The following is a 22,301-nucleotide window of genomic DNA, read 5'->3' as shown; positions in this document are numbered from 1 at the left end:
TTTTAACTTTGCTGAGGCTGCCTTAGAGGTGCCCTCACTGACGTGGAATTTTTTAGTCCTTTCCACCCTGCTCTGTAGTCTTTTCTCCCTGGGTGTTAGTGTGGTTTTGTCACCCTCTGTTTTGGCAGCCTAGTTTTTCTCTTGTTTTCCCTTCTATTCTTTCTTTGGTGTTTTGGCCAGGGTTTCTTGGCCTTTACCTTTCTTCTCTGCTTGAGTGTGTTCCTTCTCCTCGCTGTTGGAGGAGGTGAGCTCCTCAGCCAAAATTCAGATGTCATCATCCTTAGTCAAATTTCGAAAGGTTTCCCAGGAGAGAGGGACAGTGTACGTGTGGAGTGCATCTTCCACGAGGAGCTTAATGAGCCCATGATGGGCTATCTGGTCTGGCGTTCCCTCTCTCAATTTGGTGGCACACTCAGTCATGGACTGCAGGAGGAAGTAAGGAATGCTCAACTTTTTCTCTGAGGGTAGGTCCATTTGGTGCCTGAGTTCTGTGAGCAACCGGAAATGATATCCATACACGATGCTAAATCGCCCCTTGCACGTGATATACTTCATAATCTGGAGGCTGACCTCACTCCAGAACGGCTGTAGGCTGGTTCTTCGAACTCCATTCTTGTCTTTTGAGAATTGTTCCTCTGGCAAAAAGAACTCCTTCTTAGCTTTCTGATCCAGTTTTCTCTCCTCCTTTTCCCAAGGTACCCCCACCCGTAGATCAATTACTCTGCTAATGAACTTTGGGGTGAGTCTGAGGGTCAATCCTCTAAAGTTGACAACGGCCAATGTCTTTGACTTTGGCTTCAAGGATCGCATGAATTCTTCTGCGACCTCGTCATCGTGACCTTGAAGCTTGTCACAGAATGACATCCATCATGCACGAGAAAACAGGTCCACCACCTCAGGGGTTTCCCATAACTTCTTTGAGTCTGTAGGCTCTTTTCTAATGAACCCTCCCGGCATGGTAAAAACTTGCTTTGTTGTCCTGAGCTTGCCTGCTTGTATACAAAAGTGGATCTTTGGGATTTCCTTAGACAGAGCGTCGAGCTGTGTCTCTGTTATGCACACAGTTTATAAAATTCACAGCTTTCTACTAGTGAGCCTTAACAGTGGCTCAATTATAAATCAAACCCTGGAGAAAATCCCCCATACACACTACGACGACAATTCTCATGCTGCGATAAGAAAACTCTTATAAATTCATGCACAGACTTTAATTCACGGTTTCCTACCCCTTCAACATATCGACTTCACCACCTTTCGAACCAATTTCATGGGAGAACTATGTTCAGGATTACCTCATTCCAAAATTGCCACCTTCGACGTGAACAGTCCAAATTCCTCCGTAATGTTGAGCTTCCTATAGCCCAGCTTCCTGTAGAAGTCATGCACGGATTCTGGGGATCGCTTCAATGGTTCTGGACCTTCTGTGCAGCAACAGAACGTTGGAATAGGCCGAGAACTTGGAGTAACAACCTTCAGAGAATTTAGGATGCGTACTCGGCTACAAAACGGTTGAGAATAAATGAGTGCAGTGCGCCATACGTGATTTAGCCGGCGGATTTGAATTTCTGCGGAATTCGTGGCGCGGGGGTGAGCTGTCCCCGTCGGCCCGTTGGCTGATGTCACCTGCTATCATTCCGCTGCATGTATGCCTGACCGCCGAATCCTTCCCTGTATATCTACCGTCGCCACTCCTGTTAGATTGCCGCTTCTCTCTGACTGGATGCTTCCCACGTGTCCATTTCCTGTCTTGTCGACACAACCAAAACTTTTTGGATCCGACGAGGCCGTCAGGCTGGTTGTGGTGGCCAGTTGAATGGCTACCCGACTTGTTCAATCCATTCATTTCCATAGTTACACACATTTTAGAGCATCGCTTATGTAATTTGACGAAACAGGGTGAGGCACTTACCTGTGCGGCCGTGGACGTGATTTTTCTCATGCTTCAGGATGAGGGGTGATGGATCCGCTTGTTGCTGCTTCATGCACAGGCACAGGAGCTCCTTTACATTGACTGCTACTGGTTGCGAGACCGGTTTCCTGGCTGTGGATGGTGCATGCGCCGACTTCATGAGTTGCAGGTTCATTCATGGTGTGTGCTCTAGCCAGATCAACTGCTACAGGATTCCTATAGGACATCCTGTAGCCGTTTCTCCTCCTAAGGTGCATGCCGAAATAGTGGAGTCACGTTCATAGGTGCAGGGTCCTTCGATTGCCTTGATAGGTAAAGCGTTGAGCCTCTACATGCTTTATTTCCCACTTAAAAATACTTCTTCTGAGAGTCCAACATTTTGGTATGACTGTGTAGGTATTTCAATCATATGGCAGCAATGGTGGTGAAAGGAAGCGAAAACAGTGGGGAATGGAGAAAAAAAATTGGTTGCATGCCTCCTCATTGGACTTCGACTTCAAATTCTTCTACATAGTCGGTCCTGACCCGTCCAAAGATTCTACAGGATGTTTCCTGTAGAAATACAGAACTTCCTGTAGAAAGTCCTGTAGCTTCCTGTAGAAGGCTAAACTATGACCAGATTGTGCCCAAACCTTGGAAGAGATGAGTGTTTATGGAGGGAGTGCTGGTGAGGTCGCCTGGTAGCATGGTAGGGACCCTTGTCCTTGAGTTGAGAGGCCTCCTTTTTGCATGGAATACCTGCAACCTGCATTAATTTCCAAAGATTGAGCCTGTTTTTCTATTTCTGCCTCCTTTTTTTTTTTTTTTTAGGAGACAGCAGGGGCGCCTCAATGAGGTTTTCACCCCTACTATCTGCCTTGGGTGCCTCAGAGAGGTTTTCACCCAAGGGTCTTTTTATTCCAATTCTTTTTCAGAGAGACAGCAGGGGCACCTCAATGAGGTTTTCATCCCTACCATCTGCCTTGGGAGCCTCAGGAAGGTTTTCACCCAAGGTTCTTTTATTATTATTATTATTTTTTTTATGCTCAGGGTATGCCCAAAACAGAGGCAGAACCCTTCTCTATGACCAGCACTGATTTTTCCACAGTTTTGATGAACTCTTGCCTCGAAAGAGGTTTCCTGTAAATCTTTAGTCGATGCCCATTGACGAGCATGGGGATAGCTTCATCATCAATGGTCCGAATAAGAACAGACCCATTGTCATTACACTTCTCCACTGCATATGGTCCTAGCCATCTTGTCCTCAGCTTCCCCTTGAAATCCTTATGTCTGGAATCATACAACAGTGCCCAATCTCCCGGTTGGAATTGCTTGTCATTGAGGTGCCGGTCATGCCATATCTTCCTCTGAAGTTGAACCACTTCTGAGTGGAGAAGGGCCTGCATTCGGTGTTCATCTAGCCCATTCAGCTGCAATAACCTTTCTTGTTGGGCATGGCTGAGATCTAGGTCCAGCTGAGCTGCCATCCTCAATGTGTTGTACTCGAACTCAATTGACAACAAAGCTCTCTTCCCATAGACCAGTTCATAAGGTGTGAAGCCGGTTGTGGTCTTCCAAGTGGTGTTGTAAGCCTAAGTGGCCTCAACCAGGCGATCTGCCCAATCCTTTCTATTGCTGCTCACCACCTTAGTCAAAATCCCTTCTAATGCTCTATTGGTGACTTCCACCTGCCCATTTGCTTGAGGATGATAGGGGGTGGAAGTCCTATGCTTGATCTTGTGATGGGCAAGCAAGACTTCAATTAAGTAGGAGGTGAACTGGCTTCCTTGATCAGTGACTAACTCTCTTGGGTAGCCAAATTTGTAGAAGATGTTTTCTCTTAAAAACTCAGCCACCTTTTCTTCTGTCGCTGCTTTGATTGCCTTGGTTTCCGCCCACGTTTTTAGATAGTCTGTGCACACAATGATGTAAGACCTTTGCCTTGAATGAGGATTGATAGGACCCACAAAATCCATACCCCACTTCTCAAATGGTTCAAGAGTCACTTGAGGTTGGAGAGGCATTTCATCCCTTGGGGTCGGCTTCCCCATCCTTTGGCATCGGTCACATTGGCTAATATATCTCTTGACATCTTGATGAAGCATGGGCCAATAGTAGCCTGTCTGTAGAATTTTGAAGGCAGTCCTCTTGGCTGCAAAATGTCCTCCACAAGGCCCATCATGACAGGTTAGGAGGATGTCAAAGACATCCTCCTCCCTTACATAATGCCTTAAGATCTGATTGGGGCCCAGTTTGAATAGGTTTCCCCCAATCCAAGTGAATGAGGCACTCTTCCTCACAATTCTGCTTTTCTCTTTTGAAGATAGATGCGGAGGGAACTGTGCTGAGACCAGATAGTTTGCTATATCAGCAAACCATGGAGAGAGTACTGAGATAGCAAACAGATGTTCATCTGGCATCTGGTCGTCCACTGTTCCATCTTCACCTGCAGGTAAATCCAGTCTAGACAAGAAGTCAACAACAACATTTTCTTTACCTGGTTTGTCAACGATAGTCAAATCAAACTGCTGCAACAGAAGTAACCATCTAATAATACGAGCATTCACATATGGTTTATTCATTAAATATCTAATTGCAGCATGATCAGTATGTACAAATGTTTGATAGCCAGTGATGTAGTGTCGGAACTTGTTCAGGGCATGGACCACGGCCAAGAACTCTTTCTCAGTTACAGTATAATTCATTTCTGCCTTGGATAAGTTTTTGCTGACAAAGTATATGGCATATGGGAGTTTTTTTTCAACCTGTCCTAAGGTTGCCCCTATGGCTTTGTTCGAGGCATCAGTGTGGATGTGGAAAGGTAGGGCCCAGTTTGGACCTCTCAATATCGGGGCGGACACCAACTTATCCTTTAATTCATTCAGAGCCCTTTGACAGTCGTCCGTCCATTTGAACTCAACATCTTTTGCTAAGAGGCCAAACAGTGGCGAGGCTAGCTTACTGAAGTCTTTAATAAATCTTCTATAATATCCTGCTAAGCCTAAGAAACTCCGAACATCTCTTACCTTCTGAGGAGGTGGAACCTTTTTGATGAGAGCAATTTTATTAGGATCCACCTGCAATCCTTGGCGAGAAATGGTATGTCCTAGCACAGTTCCTTCAGTCATCAAGAATTCACATTTTTCAGGACTAAGGGACAGGTTCATCTCAATGCACTTGGTTAGAACTTTTCCCAGATTGGACAATGCTTCCTGGAAGTTGGACCCATAAGGAGTGAAGTCATCCATATAGATTTCCACCGAATCATGGACCAGCTCAGAAAATATGCTCAATACTGCTCTTTGGAAAGTGGAAGGAGCATTGCATAGCCCAAAGGGAAGGACTCGGTAAGCAAAGGTACCCCAAGGATAAGTGAAGGTGGTCTTATCTTGGTCTTCCGGGCTGATTTGGATCTGATTATACCCACTGAACCCATCTAGGAAAGAGAAAAACTTCTTCCCCGCCAGTCCATCCAACACTTGATCTATGAAAGGCAGAGGAAAGTGGTCTTTCTTGGTGGCTTTGTTCAGTTCTCGGTAGTCCACACAGATTCTCCACTTTCCATTTTTCTTGGGTACCAACACCAGAGGGGACACCCACTCGCTATCCGAGATGGGGTAGATGAATCCTGCATCCAATAGTTTTTGCAATTCTTCTTCGACAATGTCCTTAAGGGTTGGATTCATCCTCCTCTGAGGTTGCTTGACCGGTTTACAATCTTCGTTGATGTAGATGTGATGGGTACAGACCGAAGGATGGACTCCTTTCATCTCCTTATAGCTCCAAGCAAAAGCATCTAGATGACTGGCCAACAGCCTATATAGCTCCTTTTCCCGGGAAGGAGATAGGGAGGAGCTGATCTTTAACGTTTTCTCGGGGCCAAACTCCACATTTTTTACTCTGGGAGAGATTGGATCGGTCACACAAAGGTCCACTAAGGTGCTGGCTTGAGTATCCTCCACCAATTTCTCTAAGGACAATGCACTGGGAGGCGGATTCTGAATCAAGGTCTCAATCAAATCATCCTCGGTTTGAGGACCTCCCCTGGTGGTTTCTAAGGTGCACAAGGGTGCAGAGTACACCTCATCCTCTTCTCCTTCTTCCAACCAAAGTGGTAAGTCATGCTATAATAGAGGTTGGGTAGGAGGGTATAAGACTAGCTGCTTGGACATAGGACCATTTTTGATGGTCATGTTTCCTGCTCGGTAGCTTATGTAAGCATCCGTAGTGGCTAACCCAGGTCTTCCCAAAATAAGGGGGTATCTAGTAAGCTTTTCCTTTGGTGTAAGAACCAAGAAGTCCGCAGGATACTCCCAAGAGTCAACAGAGACCAAGACATCCTCCACAATCCCTTCGGGAGTCACGGTGGAGCGATCTGCCAACTGCAGGACCATCGAGGTCTTCCTTAAGGAACCCTGAAGGTTGAGTTTGAGCATGGTATCCCTGGTCATCACATTAATGGAAGCCCCTAAATCAATCAAAGTGTGGGGTATGATGGTGCCATTGATGTGGACATCAACTACAGGACTCCCAGGATCCAAATACTTTGGACAGATTACTTGCCCCAACATAAGATCAGACAGTTGTCCTATGACATTGATGGTTGAGGCATCTCTTTTTCGCCTGCCTGGGTGCCTGAAACACTTTTCCTTAACCAATTTGTTGTATATCGGTACATCTTTGATGGCTTGGAGAAGTGGTATTCTCACACACAACTGTTTGAGTTCTCCCAGAAGCTCATTCTCCTCTGGGTCGGGTTGTGTGGTTACTGTTAGTCTCTCAGGAAAGGGTGGAGTGGCCTTGGGTTCACTTTCCTGTTTATCTTCCTCGTCCTCTGGGGGAGGAGGTTGGCGATCCGGAAGAGTCTTCCCGGATCGCAGGTTGATCTCCTGGATCTCCACAGCATAGGTAGGGCATGTTGTTTCCCCAGTATATACCTGCTGGGCCTGTCGGTTGTTAGGATTCAGGTTTGGTTGAGCAGGAATTTGGGGTTGTCTTGGAGGAGTAGGAGGTAATGGTTGTGGTTGAGTTGGTGGTGGAGGAAAAATTGCGAGAGGAGTGTTGTACTAGGGCCTCCACCCCGGTTGAGGTGCATTCCACTGAGGCTGTGGCTAGACATGTGAGTGAAACGAATGAGTAGTGGGCTGAGTATGGTATTAAGGTGGGTAAGACCATGGAGGAGGCACAGACCAGGAAGGATGAGCGGGGGGACCCCAAGAAGGCATAGGAGCATATTGGTTGGGGCTATAATAAGCTTGGGATGTCCCTTGCATCCCCTGCTGGTAAGGTCTAGATCCATGCGGCCTCCTTTGGTTGAGGAAGTAGAGAGGTTCAGTGGGTGCCTCAGTTCCTTGGTACATAGCCTTAAACCCAGGTAAGGTTGGGCATTGGTTTGTGGGGTGGTCCTCCTCACAAACGAAACATACCTCTACCGAGTGTAATGGACACTCGTTCTTAGGGTGCTTCCTTGTACACCTAGGACAGAAGATGGCCAAATCCCTCTTAGCTTCCTCTTTCTTTTGCTGGATTCAGAATGTATCAAATTGCATGGCAATGGTCTGTCTCACCTCACTTTTGAGGTCCTCCAGCTGATTAACAAACTCATGCTTGGAGAAAGTAGTACTAGTTGAAAGGGGGTTTCCCCTACCTCTTTTCCGGGCTGCCCTGGAGTGGTTTCTAAACACAGTCTTTATATCCTCATAAGGTAGTTGGTAAATATCTCCTCCAGCTAGCATGTGAAGGGTATCTAGAAGGTCTTCAAGGACTCCTCAGAGCAGGACCAACTTGAGAGATTCAGGGTCAAGTGTGCACCTGGCCCGTTTATAGCTAAGTTGGAACCTTTCCTCACAATCTTCTAAAGACTCATCATTTCCCATGGTCATCCGAAATATTTCTCCCTTGGCTTCCTTGGACCTACAATAGTACCGGTATTTGGTATTGAAAGCTTGCTGCATTTGAGCCCAAGTGGTGATATTGTTTCCAGGTAAGCCCATGAACCAACATAATGCTGCATCCTTGAGGGTAGAGGGAAAGAGTTCCAATTTTTTCTCATCTTCTGTATAGTCATAGGTTCGACAAAGGACAACAAACTCACACAGGAAGGTATCAGGGTCTTCAGTAGTCAATCCATGGAAGTGAGGTAAAGCGGAGGGGCTTATGTTTTTCATTTTCATGTCTCCATTGGTCTCTCGGATGGGAAAGGCACCTTCTATTCTCTCATCTTCTCTTCTACCGTTTCGGTTTTCAGCCATGGTTTCAGGTGGAGTGTTCTCTAACTCTTCTTCTGTTATAGGATCTTCGTATATCTCAGGAGGCTCGCCTATAGGTTCTTCTGGATCATTGTCACCAAAGAAGAGAGAAGGGTGACTCAGTGAAGTGGTGGGGGTGTTGGGTAAGAATTTGCCGGTTTTATCTCTGTTCCTATGAGGCATGAAATGGAAAGGCTTTTGATTGCTTTTTGCTTTGTTTCTGGCACCTGCAAAACTGAAAATAGATTGAACTGCAACTAGCTATCTTGTTGAAATGAAAACGCGGAATTGAAATGAAAGCAGGAAAGGACTAAGCTATGTTTCTCAAATGAAATTGCAGAATGGAAATGCTAATCTACGCTTGCAGAATTGAAATTGCAGAATTGAAATGCTAATCTATGAAAGCAGGACATATCTATTTTAACAATGTAAACTTTGAAACGAGAACTGATACTGTTACCCGTTTCGTAGAGATAGCAAAAAAGTGACCTGATTTTGAAAATGGGTGATGCAGAACAAACATGTTTTTCTTAGAGCATAGTTTTTGGCACTTTAATTTTTTTATGTACATTATGTTTTAGAATCATAGTGATTTTCATGCTGATTTAAAAAAGTGAGTATTCTGCATCACCCCTTTTTTTAAAAGACCTGTTTTTTGGCTTTAAATTTTCTAATGTATAAAATGTAAATAATTATTTTGTAAATTTGATCATTGTTGAAGTGGTCGTTTTCTTCACATTTTCTTGTTTTTTATTTTAATTTTAACTTTTTTTTTAGTGAGGTTTTTATTGTTTTGCATTTTTAAATTAGGAGGTCGATATTTAGAATTTTCGATATTCTACATATTTATACATCCTTAATTAATTTTTCAATCCACATGAAATAATTGTTTCTAAAAAACAATATTTTTTAACAATGGACATAAAAATAACCATTTTTAACATAAATATAACTAAAAAACTACACGTTTTGATAATTTTTTGCTAGAATTGACATGTCAAAATCGCAATTTTTATATGATAATTTTAACTAAAAATGGTTAAATAATAGCTTTTTTTATGAATTTCATGTCAAAAAAATAATAATAATCACTTTCTTTTTCAAAAAATAATGATTAACTTAAAAATCAATGCGAAAATCACATATTACAGATATTGAACGTATAACAACCCTAATTGAGTGTTTATTCTTCTCATAAAATGTCAAAGTCAAAACATTGCAAAGCTTGATTTACAAGCATAACTTAAATTTAATCAACAATGTCACGTAATCCAAACTCTTCGTCCTCTAGAGTTTCATCATTGCCTTCTTCCACAATATTTTCTGTTTCCTTTTGCTCATTTTCCTCTTCTAATGGGTCTTTGATGTCTGCGAATCTCGCACACAACCCCCGACGCCCCAACCCTCTCAACCCCCCCCTCCACCGGCCCGGGCGCCCTCACCCGCCCCCCCAATCGACACCCCACCCTACCCCGTCGCCCTCACCCACGCTCACCCGCCCCCCACCCCGGCCCAGGCACCCTGCCAACCCCACCCGCCCGGGAGCCCACACAAACCCCCGCGCCCCAACCCTCTCAACCACCCCCGGCTCGGGAGCCCTCACCCGCCCCACCAACCGCCCCCCCACCCAGCCCCGACACCCTCACCCGCCCCCCGGCCCAGGCGCCCTCACCCACCCTCACCCGCTCCCCCACCCGGCCCGGGCGCCCTCACCCGCCCATCCCGCGCGCCCTCACCCGTCCCCTGCCCGGCGCCCTCACCCACCCGCCGTCACCTGGCGCCCTGCCAGGCAGGGGCACGGGCTACCCGAGTGGCGTGGCTGAGGCAGGCGCCACCCGGGCGGCCCGCGCCCTCGCCCGACAGGCGGCAGGGCGATTACCAGAATCGCCCTGCCGCTTGCCGGGCCGGGGCGGGGGCCGCCCGGGTGGCGCGGACGAGGCAGGGTGGGTGAGGGCGCCCGGGGGGGGGAGGGCGGGTCAGGGCGCCCGGGCAGGGGGGCGGGCGGGTCAGGGCGCCGAGCGGGTGAGGTGGGTGAGGCTGCCGGGCGAGCGGGCAGCCGGGTGAGGGCGCCAGGGCGGGCGGGCGGGGGCGCCCGGGCGGGCGAGGGCGCCTGGGCGGGTGAGGGCGCGGGGCGGGCGGGCGGGCAGGTGAGGCGGGTGAGGGTGCCGAGCGGGTCGGCGGGCGAGGGCGCCCGGGCGGGTGAGGTGTGCAAGGGCGCCGGACGGGCGGGCGGACGAGGGCGCCTGGGGGGGCAAGGCGGGTGAGGGCGCCGGGCGGGCGGGCGGGTGAGGGCCGCCCGGGCGATTGCCGGAATCGCCTTGCTGCCTGCCGGGGGGGGGGGGGGCGCGACCGAGGCAGGGTGGGTGAGGGTGGCCGGGGGGGCCGGCGGGTCAGGGCACCTGGCGGGCAAGCGGGTGAGGGCGCTGGGCGGGCAGGTGAGGGCGCCGGGGCGGGCGGGCGGGTGAGGCTGGTGAGGGCGCCGGGCGGGCGGGTGTGGCGAGTAACGGAGCCGGGCGGGCGGGTGTGGCGAGTAACGGCGCCGGGCGGGCAGGCGAGGGGGGGCGGGCGAGGGTGGGTGAGGGCGGGCGGGCGAGGGCTCCGAGCAGGCTAGGGCGGGCGAGGCGGGCGGGCGAGGGCGCCGGGCGAGCGAGGGCGGGTGAGGCGAGTGAGGGCACCGGGCGGGCGGGCAGGCGAGGGCGCACGGGCAGGTGAGGCAGGTGAGGGTGCCGGGCGGGCGGGCGAGGGCGCCGGGCGGGCGGGCGGGCTAGGGCGCCCGGGCAGGTGAGGTGGGTGAGGGTGTCGGGCGGGCGGGCGAGGGCGCCTGGGCGGGTGAGGCGAGTGAGGGCGCCGGGCGGGCGAGGGTGTCGTGCGGACGGGCGGGTGAGGGCGCCGGGCGGGCGGGCGGGTGAGGGCGCCCGGGCGATTCACGGAATCGCCCTACCGCCCTGGCGATTCCTGGAATTGCCCGGGTTCCCTCACCCGCCCGCCCGCCCGTGCCCTCATTCGCCCGGCGCCCTCACCCGCCTCACCCGCCGGGCGGGCGAGGGCACGGGCAGGTGAGGCGGGTGAGGGCGCCGGGCGGGCGAGGGCACGGGTGGGTGAGGCAGGCGCCACCCGCGCGGCCCGTGCCCGACAGGTGGCAGTGCGATTCCCGGAATCGCCCTGCCGCTTGCCTGGCGGGGGCGCAGGCCGCCCGGGTCGCGCCGTTGCGCGGCGGAGCCAGGCGTCACCCGGGCAGCCCGCGCGCCCGCCCGACAGGCGGCAGGACGATTCCCGGAATCGCCCTGCCGCCTGCCGAGCGGCTCGCTCCGCCCCCCGGCAGGCGACAGGGCGATTCCGGGAATCGTCCTGCCGCCTGCCAGGTGGGGGCGCGACCGAGGCAGGGTGGGTCAGGGCGCCCAGGCTGGTAGGCGGGTGCCAGGCATGTGAGGGCACGCGGGGGCGGGCGGGTGAGGGCGCCAAGCGGGTGGGGGCGCCCGGGCCTGGCGGGTGAGGGCGCTTGGGCCGGTGAGGGCGCCCGGGTGGGGGGGCGTGTTGTGGGGAAAAGTATCCGACTCGGATGACCCTATCCCTACTCTAAGGGTGACAGTCCTTAGCAACAACTGAAAGTAAAGCTTTGATTATTTTCCTTTATGAAAATATAGAGAAGGAAGAAAAGATTGACCAACCGTTGTCTTTCGCTTTGTCGATCCTATCCTCTCTCTTTGTCTCTTGTTCCCAGCTCCCTGCTTCCTTTGCCGGTCCAGCTACACACAGATCCTGCACAAACACGAGAGGGAAACTACAAGAAACATGTACTCATAACTGATGCATGGATTAGAGTGAATCAAATATACAAGTAAATACAATACATCAATGCAATACAAGTATATATGAGAACATTCAAAGCTTTATTGATAGAAGTAAAAGGGTTCTGAGAAGGTTACAACCATCAATGGCTCCAATCCAGCAGCACCTCCCCAGCAGCAAGAAATCTCCTCTTCACCTCTATAAAAGCAATCACCCAATAGCTCTAACTGTAAACCAACAGCACTTCCTTACTTTGCACAAAATTCCAGCCTCCTTAGACCTCATAGAAGAGCTCTATATATAGGAGAGAAGAAGAGAGGATGAGTAAGCTTGAGACTGACATAAAGCTGCCTTGTGTCCTCTCCCTCTTCAGTTAAACTTCAGTTCTTGAGTCCACTTGGAGATCCTTGCTTACACATGGAGATCAAGTACCTCTTACTCATCACAGGGCGAATCCCTTGAACCAAGTGTCAGTTTGGAAGCTTCCTGGGCAATTGACACCTTGCAGAATGATTGTGCCACTTGGCCAATCTCGCCCAGCGCAGGTAGCCTTCATTAGATTTGACTTTCAGCGCAGGTACAAGGAGGAGCAGTTGCATTCCAGCGCAGATGCTCAGTGGAGCAGCTGACATGATCCAAAAATAGCCTGTTTCTGAGTGTTTTCAGGTGGAGAACTGATGGGAAGTGCTGTGGTTTGCTGACCTTGTTCCTCCTGGGGTAAGAACAACATGTTTAGGGACTGAGGATCCCTGTAATTATTGACATTTCATGCTCCGTGCTGCGAGGCACAAAAATGTCTATAACAGGGCGGATGAGGGCGTCGGGCTAGGGGGCGGGTGAGGGTACCCGGGCTTGGCGGGCGGGCGGGTGAGGGTGCCCGGGCCGGGCGGGCATGCGGGTGAAGGTGGGTGAGGGCGCCGGGGCCGGGTGGGGGGGCGGTTGTGGGCGCTCGGGCTGGTGGGAGGGGGGGTTGAGAGGGTTGGGGTGCGGGCGGTTATGTGGGCGCCCGGGCGGGGGGGGGGGGGGGGGGGGGTTGGCAGGGTGCCCGGCTGGGTGGGTCGGCGGGTGAGGGTGGGTGAGGGCACCAGGGCCGGGGGGCGGGTGAGGGCGCCGGGGCCGGGTGGGGGGTCGGTTCTGGGGGCGGGTGAGGGCGCCCGGGCCAGGGGAGGGGGGCGTTGAGAGGGTTTGGGCACGGGGGGTTGTGTGGGCGCCCGGGCGGGGAGGGTTTTAAGGCACCCCGGCTGGCAGGGGGGGTTGGGAGGGTTGGGGGGGCGGGGGTTGAGAGGGCGCCTGGGCCGGGCAGGGGGAAGGGTGAGGGCGCTCGGGCAAGCGTTGGGTTGGGTTGGTAGGGATTAAAGGGGCCAGGGGTGTGGGTGAAGGTAGTAAGGGTGTCGAGAGGGGGGTTAGAGGTAGGGGACGAGTCGCGCTGTGGCGCCCACCCTAGCATGTTATGGTTGAAAACATGTTAAATTTATACTTAGGAAAGAAAAATGATATTCTACCAAAAACATTAATGTGTTTTTTTTCCTCATAAACAACTTTGTTTGACACATAAAAATTTGGTTTTATTAGCATTTTTTAAAAATGTTGAAAATTGACCCTAAAAAAAAAAAATCATTATTCCAGTATCATCACTTTCATTTTGAAGCTATATTTTGCACGAAAATTTCATAGTAAAGTTCGTAGTTACTGCCATTTTTAAAACATGTTCAAAATTAACGCCTAAAAAATAAAAACATCGTTCTAGTATACACACTTTTCGTTTTTAGCACTGTTTTTGATGTTTTTTTGGGGTTTTTTGGCCAGAGTTCCCGTTTTGATTTTATAGTTCCCGTTTCAAAGTTTACATTGTTTTTTACTTTTGCGGAAATGAAATTGCAGAATGGAAATGAAATAAACTATTTAGCAGAAGGCGAGTGTAGGAAAATAGAAGAAAAGCAACAATCACCAATACTATGACGCTTCCCCGGCAACGGTGCCAAAAAGATGGTGGGCTCCAGTATTGCAGCAATAATGCTGCAACTCCTGGGACTCCCTTCTTTACTTTTATCAACCCGATAGTTCGTAACAAACTTGGAAGCGACGGTGCTATATGCACAAGTACTAGCTCTTGCCGCATCTGTCACTTAGTCAGCTGACACAAGTCCGCTAGGGGCTTAAGCCAAATTTTATGAGCTCTTAGAAGAAGCTTTTTAACTGATGGCTGGAAGCTAATTCAAAGGAAACTGATCTACTTGTAGAAAGAAACTGAAAGCCAAAAAGTAACATAAACCCTAGCAAACCCTAATTCTACCAGCTAGTCCTACTGATGCAGAGGAGAGAATGCAAACCATTAAGAGAGATGCCATTACTTATATGAAGGTAAAATGCACATGTCCAGGCTACCTCTATCTGAAGGAAAAATCTTTTTTGTATTTTCAAATAAGTTATTAGAATTATCATGCATGTGTTTTAACTGGCTTTTTACTTGTGCAGGGGTGGATCAAGGAATTGAAATGATTGGAAAAAGTTGGGAAGGTTCAGGGAGGGTCTAAGGAGTCCCAAACACCCTTCCGGAGAGTTCCACAGAGTTTGGCTATACAACAACCTCATTTGTGAGCTTCTACAGGAAGTCTGCAGGGGTTCTACAGGATGTTTCAGGGATTTCTACAGGATGTTCAGAAATTTCTACAGGATGTTCTAAAATTGGATTTTGGAGGATGGGTGAGTGAGAGAAGATGCATGAATGGATAGGGAGGTAGGGTAGGGGCCTGAAATGACCCAATGACTGATGGATGAAGTGATGAGAGGGTGTGGAAAGCTGACTTGACTTAAAGAAGGCTAAGACAATGGAAGAGTAGGAAGGTAGGGTTACGTGGGCAGAAGAATAGTTGTGAGGCAAGGAACCTAACTAGGAGATGGAGCAGTTGGCCTGGACGAAGCTTAGGTGGATGAGAGAGTGATGGAGATGCCCTGCACGGTGTACACTTAACCGAATCAACCAAGTCCTGCACACAATCAAAATCTTAGCTAATCTATCCTAACTGTCAACGAAACAAATGAACAGCAACTTTATTTATAAAGAGAACCATGTACAACACTTAAGCAAAGAAACATCTCAAAAGGTCTGAACGCATGACTAACTCCTACAAATGAAGACATTACACCAAAGATTGCATGGTCAAGAAAACTAGTGTTTTTGTTGGGCAGCACTGTTTCTGCAATTCCAGCCCCTGATCCAATAAGGGAGAGGTGAAACTGAGAGTGTAGACAACCCCTTTTTCTGGAGCTTTATCGATTATTATCCTATCAATCTATTCTACACATCTGAAGCAATTCTATTCCTCAACGGTGACCTATTTAACCAACACATATAAATCTTGCTCAACAAAACCACGTTTCAAATGCATAAAAGAAAAATCACAATGCATAAAGAAAAGATAACAATACAAAGAAGGAGGCCCTAGGCTCTCAGGTTGGGCCCAACCTCGAGAGCTATGGCTCCTATAGGAAACTCAAAGCTGATATCAAATCTGACTGCTTCTCATTATCAAAAAATGATCATAAGTCAAGAGTTATGCCAACGATGGCTACAAGAGAACAAAATAGAGCTAGCAGCACTGCAGTGCAAAGTATGCAAGAGTTTTCCAAAAGTCCCTCACGAAGGCTGAGGCCTTAACATTTATACACCATGAGGCCCTAGCTGGCCTCCTTAATCTATGGGACTTGGCTGCCCAAACTGTGAGTGAACAGCTCCTTCCAAAAAATCTGTTTGGCTGCCTTCTAGATTCGGTTTTGGTGGCCTTTGGAGCTCGGAGTTGGGGGTGAATATCCCGAGGGAGGCTATTTAATGCCATAGACAACCCCCCTACGAATCCTCAACCCAAGCTTGGCTGTCTCCTAGCCCATGTCTGCTCAGTTTTGCTCCAACATGTGTCAAAAAATCCTGAAATGAGCATGTGTTAGCCACCTAGGAAGAGTGACTACCCTTATTCGTACAAATGACATAAACATACTAAAAAATAATGCATAATTTATGAAAAATGAAGGATTGAACAAGGATAATTAGGCCAAATGAGCCCAAAATGTTACCAAATTTGGGGCTCATCAATTGTAACCATTAATGTCGTGTTATATGAATTTGAAAACGCGCTCAATATTCAAGTTTGAACTTGTAAACACACTCAATATTCAAGTTTCATCTCTAAACCAGTGGTTTCACCAAATTTTGAATTGTTATTGGCGCTCCATATTGGAATTTTGAATTTCAGAACCCGCACTGCCATATTTTGTTGCCCTAATTGATTGGGTTAAGTTCCACTTTTGTTTGTTTGAAGGGAGACGAATTTCTGAGCACCATGGCAGTAGACACCATACAGATGGTGAGAGTGGGAATGAAGATAATATCGGAAGAGGCGGCTGTGAAGACGAGGCGTCGTCAGCAACTATGAAGGAAATACATTTTAGATGCGTGAGGAAAACGCCATGGAGGAGATTCGCAGCCCAGATCGGAGACCCCTGGAAGAAAAGAAGAGTTTGGCTTGCCACTTTTGACACCGCAGAGGAGGCTGCCCGAACCTATGATAACGCTGCTAGATACATCAATTGGTTTGGGTAATGGTTGTTTTGCCAAAATATTTTGGGTCGCTTTCGATAAGAAACGCGTTCAGGTTTGTTTGAAGGGAGGCGAATCTCTGAGCACCATGGCAGTAGACACCATACAGATGGCGAGAGTGGGAATGAAGATAAGATCGGAGGAGGCGGCTGTGAAGATGAGGCGTCGTCAGCAATTATGAAGGAAATACATTTTAGAGGCGTGAGGAAAACGCCATGGGGGAGATTCGCAGCCGAGATCAGAGACCCCTGGAAGAAAATAAGAACTTGGCTCGCCACTTTTGACACCGGAGAGGAGGCTTCACGAGCCTACGATAACGCTGCTAGATACATCAATTGGTTTGGGTAATGTTTGTTTTGCCAAAATATTTTGGGTCGCTTCCGATAAGAAACGCGTTCAGGATATATATATTGAATGGTTTTCAGAGGGATTTATAGTGATTTTTAATGGGTTGAAGATTCTATGAACTCGATTGTGGTGAGTTTGCAGGTTTTTCCGAACACTTAGTTACAAACTTCTATTTTGCCAGGTGACGAATTTTCCAGCTATACCCTAAAGTCGGTTAAGCATAACAGACGAGCTTGAAAATGTCAGAACAAACTAAGCCATTAATCGGGTTGAAAATGTTATAAAATTTAAATCAACACTTCGACCAACTTTCCAGGTGAACCTGTACACTAAAAGTTTAGCATAACAATCGAGAATAAAATGTGACCGCAAACTAAACCATCACTCTGTTGAAAATGTTATAAAATTTAAATTAACAATTTAACAAAGACTCGCAAGTATGAATGAAACTCAAAACAATTATCTAGGTTTCTAAATATTTTGGGGGAGGGACTAAGTTAACAAAGATAAATATTTTTTACTTCTTCCATGTTGCTCGTCTTATTTAGAATGACTTCCAGTCAAATTCATACCATTAAGAATTAAATTTCTTCAAAATTTATCATTTATTTTTTTCTTGTTCTGGTTTTTTGTGATGACTTTAAGTACTAATCATATTATTAAGAATTATATATATATATATATATATATATATATATATATATATATAATTTTAGGAAAAATGTATAAAATTTATATTTTATTTAAAAAAATAAATATTTTTTTTCTTTTTATTAATTTACCTATTAAAAACTCTAAAACTTCATTTTACACTAGAAAGTTACTTGTAATGTAAAAAATATCATTTTTGGAAAATTTAAAACTATTATTTTATATATTAATGGTTTCCTAAAATCTATTCAATTTACATTAAAAAGTTGGGTATGAGTTAAAAAAAATCTGGTTTCAAGAGAAAGAAAGTTCGACTTTTACTTCTAATTACTTAAAATTATTATTCATAAACAAAAATTCACAAATTTATTTTATATTATAAATATTTTAAAATTATTATTTATAAACAAAAACTCACAAATTTTATTTTATATTATAAGTTTCTTAAAATTATTGTTCATAAATAAAAACTCACCAATTTTATTTTATTTTATATTAAAAGTAGTTCCTAAAATCATTGTTTCATTAACCAAAAACAAATAAAAAATATTCTTTTATATTAATTAATTTGTTATTTATAATATATTTTTATTCAAGTTTAAAATTTTATCATTTTATTTTTTTGTTATATAATTAAAAGTTAGTTTTTTTAAATTTATGAAAAATATGTAGGAATTTACAGGGTGAGTTCCTCAGACAGAACACCAAAGGACACCGCTCACAACCAGATCGCAGATAAATACACCAGTATTTTTGACGTGGTTAAAACCCTCAAAGAGGGAAATAGTCCACGGCTTGAGCCAACGCGGCCACTTCAGGCAATTTATTAATAAAAGAATGAAAATTTACATATGCTTCTCTCATGCACGGATTACCCTACAAATGACCCTCCATGCGCTTTAAATAGAAATCATGGACCAATCGGGTGTCAAGCCACAGATCAAGTGTCAGTAATACCGAGGAGAGAATGAACCGTCGGATCACTACATATCATGACCGTCGGATTGTAAGTTACAAAATGTACAACAGTAAAGAAACACACTTTACCTAACTCTATACTAGACCAAGTTGTACTTAACTATTTCCTATGTGTCGGAATATCCTAACATCCCCCTTAAGAACAACTTGGGATAGGATTGAAGGATTTACAAATATGACACAATAGGAGAAGGAAGGAGGCACTAGAGCCTATCCCCCCTTAGTGACAACTTCCTGAACTCCAACCATAAATCGAAGTTTAGTGAACTTCGCCTCTGTGAGAGCCTTTGTGAAGATGTTTGCAACTTGATCATCTGTTGAACAATATTGCACTTCAAGAACATGGTCGTGAATGAGATTTCTGATGAAGTGCATGTGCAGTTCAATGTGTTTGCTGCGCTGATGTTGGACTGGATCTTTGCATAGCTGAATGGCACTTTGATTATCACACCAAAGTGTAGTCGGATGCTGTTGCTCAAAGCCAAACTCTGACAGGATCTGACGAAGCCACAAGGCTTCCTTACTAGCTTCTACGGCACCACGATACTCTGCTTCTGCTGATGAAAGAGAAATGGCACCTTGTTTCTTGCAAGCCCATGTAATAGGTCCTGAACCAAGAGTGAACACATAACCGACAGTAGACTTCTGATCATCAGGGTCACCAGCCCAATCAGAATCAGTGAAACCAACCAATAGATGAGCTGCTTCGGCACTGTAATGAATCCCAAACTGAACTGTACCTCGAACATAACGAAGTATTCTTTTAGCTGCTTTCCAATGACTTTCACGTGGGTTTTGCATAAACCGAGCAACAAGGCCGACAACAAAGGAAAGGTCAGGACGAGTATGAGTTAGATACAAGAGTTTTCCTACAAGTTGACGGTATAAGGTAGCATCAACTTCAGGAGAAGTACAAGTGACTGAATGTTTGACTCCAGACTGAAAGGGAGAAGGGGCTGGCTTACAGTCTTCCATGTGAAAATGACGTAGAATATCACAAGCATACTTGGACTGGGAAAGGAAAATACCCTCCTTGGATTGCAAGACTTGAAGACCGAGAAAATAGTGTAAGTGTCCTAAATCTGTCATTTCAAATTTCCTTTTAAGGCTAGACTTCACATGGTTTATAAGGTTGGGATCACTACCAGTAAGGATAAGATCATCAACATAAAGAACAAGGATGATAAGAGAGTTGCCTACTTTCTTGGTGTAGACAGTATTGTCAGAATGACACCTAGAAAAGCCAGATTCTAAAAGAAAGCTATCCATTTTGGCATACCAAGCCCGGGGAGCTTGCTTGAGACCATAAAGGGATTTCTTAAGTCGACATACAAGGCTGGAGTCTGTTTGTATGAAGCCAATGGGTTGTTCCATATAGATTTCTTCATGCAAGTCCCCATGCAAGAAGGCAGATTTAACATCCATCTGATGGACTTCCCATTTGAAAGAGGCAGCAAGGGAAAGAACAAGGCGGATAGAGTTCATTTTGGCAACAGGGGAGAAGGTTTCAGTGTAGTCAATGCCTTCAACTTGTGAAAAACCCTTAGCAACAAGACGAGCTTTATGTTTATCAACTTTCTCATCTGGTCCATACTTGTTTCTATAAACCCATTTGCATCTAACAATTTTTCGTCCCTTTGGTAGAGGAACAAGATCCCATGTATCATTTGCCAATAATGAATGATATTGTTCATTCATAGCTGCTTCCCAATCTGGATGGCCTGAAGCTTCTGCAAAGGTGTCAGGATCATAATTTACTGGAGCTTGAGCCAGTAAAGAAGAGGCTCTCTCGAACTGAGAACGTGTACGTCGCTGATCTGTAGGATCACCGGCAAGATCACCTGCTGCATCTCTAGTAGCACGAACCCTTTTTGGAAGTTGAGGAGCTGAAGGAGGATCCTGAGATGGTGGGGGAGGATTGTCATCCTCACTTTCATCATCTGAAGAAGAAATGTTTTCAAAAGTAGAAGAGATAGGGAGAGGTGGCACATCCGCCGGACTAGGCTCGCAGGCCGATATATTTTCATCAAATTTTACATCTCTTCTAATGATAACATTTTTGGACTTAAATGGAATAAGTCTATAGCCTTTGACATCTTCAGAATATCCAACAAAAGTACATTTTTCACTCTTAGGTTCTAAAGCTTTATGCTTTTCATCTGGAATATGGGCCCACGCTTCACTTCCAAAAACACGAAAGTGACTTACATCTGGTTTGATTGAGCTCCATGCTTCTTCTGGAGTGATATTTTTTAAAGCCTTAGTAGGATTGCGATTTATTATGTAATTTGCACAGTTAATTGCTTCTGCCCAAAAACTAAGACCAAGTCCTTTAGATTGTAGCATACAATTAGCCATTTCCTTTAAGGTGCGATTCTTCCTTTCAGCTACACCATTTTGTTGTGGAGTATATGGAACAGTATGTTGCATTTGAATTCCATTCTCAGTGCAATAGTTGCTGAATGTGTTTTTAACATATTCTCCACCATTATCAGATCTTAGCTTAAGAATTTGATGTCCAGATTGTTTTTCAACAAAGGCCTTGAAGGCCAAAAATGTGTTAAATACTTCACTCCTGAGTTTTAAGAAGTATACCCAAGTGCGTCTGGAGAAATCATCAATGAAAGTTAAGAAATACTTGCAGCCAGAGAATGACACAACTGGAAGTGGACCACATAAATCACTATGCACAAGCTGTAAAGGGGCTGAGGCGTGCCAAGAGGCACGTTTTTCAAAACTGTCCTGATGATGTTTTCCGAGTACACATCCGGAACAAACACCATCTCTACAAGATACCATAGGAAGACCTATCACCATATTTTCTTTACATAGATGCTGAAGGGAGCGATAGTTTAAGTGACCAAATCGCTCATGCCAAAGTTTGCCCACTTCATCATTATGAGCAACAAATATTGAGGGAAGATTTGATGACCCAAAGTTGTGAAACTTATACAACCTTGTAGAATCATCAGCAATTCCAGTAGCCAAAATATTTTTAGGATCTCTTAAGTCCTTGATTACAACATCATGAGGTGAAAATTCAACGATTTTACCTTCACCTGAATGAGTTATCTAATATACAGATAGAAGGTTGTAGGATAAGGTTGGAACACATAATACATCATTAAACTGACCATTGTCTAGATGAACAGTTCCAGTCCCTACAACAATAAGAGATCTATCATCACCAACATATATATTTTTGGTGTTACAATCATTTAAAGAAGAAAACATGGCTTTGTTTTTGGCCATGTGATAAGAAGTTCCAGAATCAATGAGCCACTCATGAGAATGAGAAGAAGAAGATACATTTAATGCATAGCCAGACCGAGATGCTTTACAACCACATGCAGAAAGTGCCATTCCTGAAGATGAAGTTGAAGTTGAAGATTGCCCCAAATGGATGTTATGCTTCTTCATTGCTGCTTCCAAGGCTTCCATCTTCTTAAAGCATTTTGATTCTAAGTGGCCATCTCGATTACAAAAATTGCAATGTCTATCAGTCTTCTTCCATTTGTTTTTATTTGTCTTATCATTTTGTTGAAATGATTTTTCATTTTGAGGCTGAGATTGCTTAGGACCCTTGTTTGGTTTAGGACCATTCTTTTTAGGATATGAATTCTTAGGATTCTTTGAATTTGGTTGTTGTTGGGCGGCTAACGCTTTCTTGGAAGAGTTTCCAAGATTAAGAAGACCAAGGTGTAAGAGTTTTTCTTGTTCTCTTATTAAAGAATCACAAAAAGAGTCAAAGGAAGGGGGCTTGTGTCTGTTCCTTGAGAAATGAAGGCTTCTCTTGTAGAATGGA

The sequence above is a fragment of the Pinus tabuliformis genome, chromosome 5_1, assembly GCF_031772625.1.
Source record: "Pinus tabuliformis cultivar Carrire ecotype Pingquan chromosome 5_1, CPIR1, whole genome shotgun sequence".
NCBI lineage: Eukaryota > Viridiplantae > Streptophyta > Pinopsida > Pinales > Pinaceae > Pinus > Pinus tabuliformis.
This window is presented reverse-complemented; position numbering follows the sequence as displayed.